Source organism: Orcinus orca, chromosome 14 (assembly GCF_937001465.1).
Source record: "Orcinus orca chromosome 14, mOrcOrc1.1, whole genome shotgun sequence".
NCBI classification, from domain to species: domain Eukaryota; kingdom Metazoa; phylum Chordata; class Mammalia; order Artiodactyla; family Delphinidae; genus Orcinus; species Orcinus orca.
In genome coordinates this window covers 26,949,010-26,956,351 of record NC_064572.1, presented here as the reverse complement: position 1 = coordinate 26,956,351, position 7,342 = coordinate 26,949,010, and positions in this window count along the sequence as shown.

Sequence of the window (7,342 nt, the reverse complement as noted above, 5' to 3'; positions counted from 1 at the left end):
AAACCTATAGAAAGGACATAGGAATCATGGCGATTGTGAGTCATCCCCAGGGTATGAGAAAGGGAGAACTATGGTTCTCCAGGTGTGGTCCCTAGACAAGCAGCATCTGCACCACCTGGGAGCTTGTTAGAAAAGCAAATTCTCAGGCCCCATCCCAGACCCACTGAATCAGAAGCTGTGGAGATAGAAACCAGAAATCTGGTTTTTAACAAGCCCTCCAGGTGATCCTGGTGTATACTTAGGTTTGAGAATCTCTAGTATTCAGCCACTGTTTTCTTCCCTCCCAAGTGACAATTGCTTTTGTAGCTCAATAACTTTAAATGTGCATTATCTCAAAATCTCCTTGACCATACCAATATACTTGCTGCCTAGTGCAGTTTTGGAGGAGCTGGGTTTTTTTTTTTTTTTCCTCTTAGTTTCCAGTTCTGTTCAGCATAGAAAAACTAGCTGTGCTCAGGTGGGAGCTGTTCAGTAAAATGTTGGTAATATACAGATTAATCAGCCATGATTTATTAATGATGAATTAATTACACCTGATTGTGCAGTTCTGCTAGCTAAATGGAGCTTTAAAGGAGTTATTTTATTAATCATCATGGTGCTAATTGCAGACACTTACAGAAGGATCACTAATTAAACATGCAACCATATGCAAAACAAGTTGGGCTGCTGAGACCTGCAAGAATAAGAAACCCTGATTTTTAGGGGAGCCAAAACATTTTATTTTATGCAATATTAGGGAGTTGGCTTGGCAATGTTAATCATTCACTGCAAGTTAATATTGTAATCTTTCCCAGCAGGGATTGATCCCTATATCAAAAAGTGTATAGCACTCTAGTGAGATTCTAGTAAAGGGGAAGATCATTCAAGCCTATTTTCTCTTTTATACACATGCAAAATGGCTTTTGCTGAACAGAGACCATTGATTGATGGGATGGGACATACAGCAGAGACAGTCAAAACCACAAACCAGTCCTTCGTGTCAGAGAGCATCAGGTGAGTGCGAGACTGAACTCTTGGAGACCATGAACACCCTGTGTATTGAATCACAATAAGAGGAGTCACAGCCTTGTACTATTGGAGCAGAGAAAGAAGTGAGACTGTCCAGCTGAAGGGGCATCAGGTAAACTCAAGGATAGCTAAAGAATGGGAAAATTGTTTTCAATTTTTAGCTCAAGATAGATTAAAGCCGTTTCCTGACTTTTTGTTGTTATGATGATTTGTTTGGAGTTATGCAGCATCATTGTGAATAGTCAAGTAGGTACTGGCCAGCTTCCTCCAAGGAAGCCAAGGTGGCAAGGTGCTACCTCTCTCTGCACTTCAGGGGGCAGACATGCTACTCGGGCTCCACCAAATCAGAAACCATCTCCTGGGAATATGGATCCTGAACAAGGGAAGCAGTACTGTAGAGGTGGCTAGAGACCTATACTATAGAGATCCATACTATAGCTCATTCTAGCTTGTTCTAACATTATTAGCTGTTCCACCACTTAATCAATCCCCTCAGTCTCCTATTTTTTTTTTTATTTTTATTTTTGGCTATGCCTCGCGGCATGCAACATCTTATTTCCCCGACCAGGGATCAAACCCGTGCCCCCTGCAGTGGAATCACGGAGTCTTAACCACTGGACCGCCAGGGAATTCCCCCCTCAGTCTCCTATTGAAGACCTTTGATTTTATTTCCTGATGCTTTACCATTAGAAGCTGTACTGCAGAGAGCAACTTTATTTTATTTTCTATGTCCTAGTACTTTTATTTCTTTAGGATAGACTTGAGAGAGAGAGATTTCTGGTTTGAATAACGTGTGTATTTTGGGGGACTTCCCTGGTAGTCCAGTGGTTAAGACTCCACGCTTCCAATGCAGGCGGCATGGGTTCGATCCCTCGTGGGGGAAATAAGATCTCACATGCAAAAAAAAGAGGAATGTGTGTGTTTTTCATTTTAGTAGCTATTGTCAGATACCCTTCCAAAAGAGACTAGCTGTTCATGTTGCCAGAGCACTGTATCCTTTTCACCACAACCCACCAGCAGAATTTTGCTAATCTGATAAGTGATAGCTTAGTATTACTTACTTTGCATTTACCTGATTAGGAAAGTTAAACATCTTTTGTTACAGTAACTTGCTACTTATATTTTATCTTCTCTGAACTCTCTATTCATGTATTTTGCTTATTTTCGATTGCATTTTGTTATTAGTTTCTTTATTATGAACTTTTATCTGTCATAGGTGTGGAAATTTTCTCCCCAATGTTTTGATGTATATTAAGGCAGTCATTATTATCCTTGTTTTATAGATGAGGAAAGTAATGCTCAGAAAGGAAATTGACTTGCTTAAGTTTACTCTGCTAGTGAGATGGTTAGATCTGGATTCAAAACCAGGCTATGTGATGACAAATCTAGTGCCCTTCCTATACTTCAAGGAATATCCCTAGAGGGTTGCTTTGGTTACTGTCCTGTATAATGTTACCCCCAAATTTACAGGTATGCTCGGAGATTCTGTGGGTCCCCAGGAATTTGCACGGGTCATATTGGGAAGGCTTGTTTCTTCTCCACCTGGTGTCAGCCAGGGTGGTTCAAAGGCAGGGCTGGGATCATCAAAGGCTTGTTTACACACGTTTGGAGCCTGAGTTGGGGACATGAAACAGCTGAGAGTTGCAACAGCTGAGAGCTGCAACAGGAAGGCCTCCTTTTTTAAATTTAATTTAATTTATTTATTTGGTTGTGCCGGGTCTTAGTTGCGGCTGGCAGGCTCCTTAGTTGTGGCTCGCTGGCTCCTTAGCTGCGGCACATATGCTCCTTAGTTGTGGCATGCAAACTCTTAGTTGCAGCAGGCATGTGGGATCTAGTTCCTTGATTAGGCCCCCTGCATGGGGAGTGCGGAATCTTTTTTTTTTTTTTTTCCGGTACGCGGGCCTCTCACTGCTATGGCTTCTCCCGTTGCGGAGCACAGGCTCCGGACGCGCAGGCTCAGCGGCCATGGCTCACGGGCCCAGCCGCTCCGCGGCACGTGGGATCCTCCCGCACCAGGGCACGAACCCACGTCCCCTGCATCAGCAGGCGGACCCTCAACCACTGCACCACCAGGGAAGCCCGGAGTGTGGAATCTTAACCACTGCGCCACCAGGGAAGTCCCCAGTTGGGCCTCCTTGAACACCTTTATCTCTACATAATCTCTCCACGTGATGTTTCCAGCATGGCGGGTTTAGGAGAGCTGGACTTCCTCCATGTAGGCTTGGCTCCCAAGGCCCCAAAAAAACCAAGTGGAAGCTGTCTCACCTTTTATGACTATACCAGGAAGTCACATGATTTTACTTCTGCCGCATTCTATTGGTTGAGGCACTTATGAAGGTCTGTCCAGGCTCATGGGGCAGGGACACAAAGCCCACCTCTTAATGGAGGATTGTTAATGTCACATTGTAATAAGAGCATATGAGATGGGGTATATTTGACTGCAGCAATCTTTGGAAAAATACGATCTACCACAAGAGTGTTTTGGGGAATTTCCCATATTCTCGGGAAATTGGAGACATAAATGGTTAGCAAGGACAAGAAATACCTCCATTTAAAAGAAGAAAACTTGGTGTTAACCCTGAATCATTTTTTTTTAAATAGAGGAACAACAACTATAGTCATTGAGCCATCATCAACAAACATATGGATGTGTTTATAGATCATCATCAAAAACTTATGAAAATGTTCTTAGCCTACTGGAGATACTTTCAAGGAACCAGAAACATTTAAGTGTCAGGTTTTATGGACTTTGTGGGCTCTCAAGCCTACTCTGCAAAGGAGATGGACCTGACTGGATCTGTTCCACACTCAGAGTGAAACAGTGTTCCTTGGCTTAGTCTTTACCTTCATCTGTTTGGGCTGCTATAACAAAAATACCATAGACTAGGTGGCTTATAAACAATAAACATTTATTTCTCATGGTTCTGGAAGGTAGCAGTCCAAGATCAAGGCAGTGGCAGATTTGATGCCTGGTGAGAGCCTGCTTCCTGGTTCATAGATGGCAATCTTCTTGTTGTGTCTTTTTTTTATAAGGGCACTAATCTGATTCATGAGGGCTCCACCCTTGTGACCTAAGCACTTTCCAAAGGCCCCACCTCCACATACCATCACACTGGGGATTCAGTTTCAACATATGAATTTTGGGGACACACAAACTTTCAGTCTATGGCAGCCATTCTGGGGCAATGGCGGCCGTTCTGGGGCAATGCCTTGTAGTTACTGTTTTCTGATGCTGCCAAATTCTTCCAGAGAGGCCAGAGTGGCCATTGTCGGGGATGAGTGTTTTGGTTCTTTTTTAATATTTATATATGTGTCTGCACCGGGTCTTAGTGGCCACACGCGGGATCTTCGTTTTGGCGTGCGGGATCTTTTTAGTTGCGGTATGCAGGCTCTTAGTTGCGGCATGTGGGATCTAGTTCCCTGACCAGGGATCAAGCCCAGGCCCCCTGCATTGGGAGCACGGAGTCTTAACCACTGGACCACCAGGGAAGTCCCGGGATGAGTAGTTTATGACTTTGTGCAAGAACGGTTGAGGTTATCACAGTACCTTTGGGCCAGGTTATTTTAAGTTACAATAGACCGTTTGTGAATTTCATCAACCAACTGGAGGCTCTTCGTAGCTAAAGTCATGATTTCAGCAATAAAGAAAAGAAGAGGTAAGTTAAAAGTGAACACCTGTTCTTCTAAAATTGCTCTACTGCAGGTACCAGCCCTAGAGAATTGGCAGATGGTTTTGTGTTTCTAAGCCTGACCTTAGCAGCCCTTCATCAATCTTAAGCTGATTGATTCTCAAGAAAGAGGAGATTCTGGTTTCCCAGGGTACCCAAGACACCTTTGATTTAGTTACTACCTGAAGACCAATTAATTAGTCCACACTGGTTCTCTCAAGTTTTCCTAACAAAGCTAGGAAATCCTGGGCACAGCCTGACTGGGGAGGCTTTTTACTAGCTCATTAATTACTGTCACCCTAGACATGGATAATTCCAAAAGAAAGAAAAAACATCATTCTGCACTGGGGAAGATAGGTGATTTCCAAGGCCTGCAGCTATCTTGCATTGTGATTCCTGTAGCCAAGGGGCTCCCATCTTTAAAATACCTCCACCCATAGGACTGAAACTACCAACTTCTTTTCCCATTGCATCTTAACTCATGGCTGCCAGGGGAGCTTGTCAAACATGAGAGAATCTGCCCCTTGACTATCAGGTACTTTTTAGTTTTTAAATTTAGCAGTGTTTACTTAAGTTATTTTTTATTTTTTTGCGGTACGCGGGCCTCTCACTGTCTTGGCCTCTCCCGTTGCGGAGCACAGGCTCTGGACGCGCAGACTCAGCGGCCATGGCTCACGGGCCCAGGCGCTCCGCGACATGTGGGATCCTCCCGGACCGGGGCACGAACCCATGTCCCCTGCATCGGCAGGCGGACTCTCAACCACTGCGCCACCAGGGAAGCCCTACTTAAGTTATTTTTAAGTCAAATGGGATTGTACTGGGTTTTTATGACTGTATGCTTAGGCCACCTAGGCCACTCAAAGTGTCTGTTCTCTTGCTCTTTGTTCATCCCCTCGACCAGTGCCTGCTTCATCTATACCTACTCCCATGACTGACCTTCCTATGTATGTACTTGCCCCAGACCCCAGCTAGTAATTGTTCTAATCTTTAGATCTAAACATCTTTACCTGATAGCTTCTCAAAAGGGCGGTGAGGGGCGTGCCCTTCTGCTAGTTTCCCCGGTAACCAATGAGCCAACCTGATCTCTCTTCCTGCCCCCCCGCCCCGCCCCCCAGAAGCCAAGACTGCTGCCATTTTGCCCGCCAGCCACCGCACACTGTGCGGTCTTGCTCCAGGACCTTGCTTCAGACATGTAAGCTCTGCCATCCATCAACCCATAGATGTCTCTGCTGCTGACTCCAGGCTTTCTTGAAGCTGGGCAAGTACAGGGCTTGCAAGCCTGCAGGGTGCAGCCCAACAACGACATAGAATTAATTCATAATCAACTTTCACTTATCCTCTGGATGGATACCTGGGGATCTCACTCTTCTCACCCTCTCAGCTGGTTTCCCCTCTTCTGTCTCTTACCTGGACCCATTTCTCTCCTGGTCTCTCCTCAGTCTTTGCTCTTCATTCCAAGCTGGGGCCTTACTGGGAAGAGTCAGGGTGGGATGTGGGGGGGTGTTGTTAATATGATAAGAAGTAATAGAACAGCATACTCATATGTTAACCAGTAGATGCTCTATGACTCTCCTTCTTTAAGAGGATAACCATAAGTTGACTTTTGCTACTAAGAACTTCCTCCTCATGGTCAATGTTATTTCTTGGTAGTGTTAAAAGATAAACTGGGGGCTCCCCTGGTGACGCAGTGGTTAAGAATCCGCCTGCCAATGCAGGGGACATGGGTTCGAGCCCTGGTCCGGGAAGATCCCACATGCCACGGAGCAACTAAGCCCGTGCACCACAACTACTAAGCCTGTGCTCTAGAGCCCGCGAGCCACAACTACTGAGCCCGTGTGCCACAACTACTGAAGCCTGTGCGCCTAGAGCCCATGCTCCGCAACAAGAGAAGCCACGGCAATGAGGAGCCCGCGCACTGCAACGAAGAGTAGCCCCCACTCGCCACAACTAGAGAAAGCCCACGTTCAGAAACGAAGACCCAATGCAGCCAAAAATAAATATATAAATTTATTTTTAAAAAAAGATAAACTGGGGTATATTTTAAAAATTTAAGAGTTTATTTGAGCAAACATCTATTCCAATCAGGCAGTGCCAAACCAGAAGTGGTTAGGAGCACTTCACTGACAGGGCCTGGGACAAGACTTTATTATCGAGAAGACTTTGAAGCAAAGCAAGGAAATTATTTGATTGGCTAAGCTCAAACATCGTTTGGGAAAGCCTAGTTGGCTGTCTGTGATTGGTTGTCCTTAGGTTTTGACTTTTTACCCTTGAGGCATTTATGGGCTTAGGTTTTGGTTTGCTTATGTAGCTAAGTATGAGAACCACCTGAGTCTAACGACCTCCTTGTTTATTTATTTTTTTGTTTATTTTGAAAGGCCTCCTTGTTTAATTAACAGTATTGTACACATTAAAAAAATTGTTTTTATTGTGGACAATTTCAAGCATGCACAAAAACAAAGCAAATATTGATACTATAGTTACTACTCCTGGCTTTCTTCCCTGCTGCTCCCCACCCCTTGCACCCATCATGCAGCTTCAGCGTTTATCAACTCATAACCAATTAATTGTTTCATAGTTGACCCCCAAACCCAGGTGTTCTGTGCTCCGTGTTTGGGGTCACCTGAAACCCCATTTTCTCAGCTGAACATACCCAGGAGGCAACCCTG